We start from the raw sequence: 947 nt of genomic DNA on the forward strand, positions 1-947 counted from the left end.
GGCAGTGATGGAGCAAAGCCCAGGCAGGTGCGGGACCCCCGCTCGGGGGTGCCCAGCCTCGCCAGGACACGGCACTTTGGTTTCAGCTGGGATTTCGGGTTGGGAATGCAAAGAAGGAGCTGGAGAGACCCTCGCCCGCCAGGGATGGGGCCCCGGTGCCACGCTTGGCGCCAGAGGAGAGCCACATCTCTCCTGCCACCTCTTCCAGCCTGGTGCCACAGCCAGCACCCAGCACCCAGCGCCCCAGGCTCTGCCTCCCCACGGGGAACGGGACCTTGGGCAGGCTGTCCCCCAACACCATCCCCGGCCCCAGCCACCATGGCGGGGAGGAAACCCAAGACAGGGAGCCGTGGGCAGCCACGGGCACCCAATGTGGCAGAAGACTGTGCCCGGCCACCCCGGCACCCCGTGTCCCCAAGCTGTCCCACAGCCACCGGGGTGTCCCTACCCCCTGGCCAGGCTGTGCCAGCACCACGCGGCTCATCCGTCTGCCATCTCCCAGATGCCACAAAGCCACCCAAGGACATGGCTTGGGCATGGCACGGGGCACGCGTCCCCTGCCCCCCCCCGGCATGTCCCAACACCATTTTGGAGCAAAACCCCGCGGAAGCGCCTGCCGCTCCGGCCAGCGCCTCCCCGGCCACCACGGCCCCCTCCGTGCCCGCATCACTCCGGCCCCGCGGCCGCACCGCCACTGCCGTCCTCCCCGCATCACGAATTTTTGGGAAATATTACACTTTAAAGCAGTAGTTCTGGTTTGGACGTCTGCTAGCGCCGCGCCACCCGTCCCCTCCCTCCCTCGGCTTTTGGTTTCAATGCAAGGTTCTGTAGGGTATTTTTATTATTATTAAAAAAAAAAAAAAAGAAGAAAATAATAATTAAAAAAAAAGCAAACCAGAAGGGAGTGGAAACGAGAGCAGACTCCGTGGAAATGCTCTCGCCTGCGG

General features: G+C 63.1%; 1 protein-coding gene across 1 annotated transcript in view; it reads right to left on the reverse strand.

Annotated features, from left to right (window-relative positions):
- CBFA2T3 (CBFA2/RUNX1 translocation partner 3) overlaps positions 1–947 on the reverse strand; it is an 11,373-nt gene that overhangs the window by 333 nt on the left and 10,093 nt on the right. The gene's annotated exons all lie outside the window — the stretch shown is intronic.

Source organism: Aptenodytes forsteri, unplaced genomic scaffold, assembly GCF_000699145.1.
Source record: "Aptenodytes forsteri isolate BGI_AS27 unplaced genomic scaffold, ASM69914v1 Scaffold271, whole genome shotgun sequence".
Classification (NCBI taxonomy): domain Eukaryota; kingdom Metazoa; phylum Chordata; class Aves; order Sphenisciformes; family Spheniscidae; genus Aptenodytes; species Aptenodytes forsteri.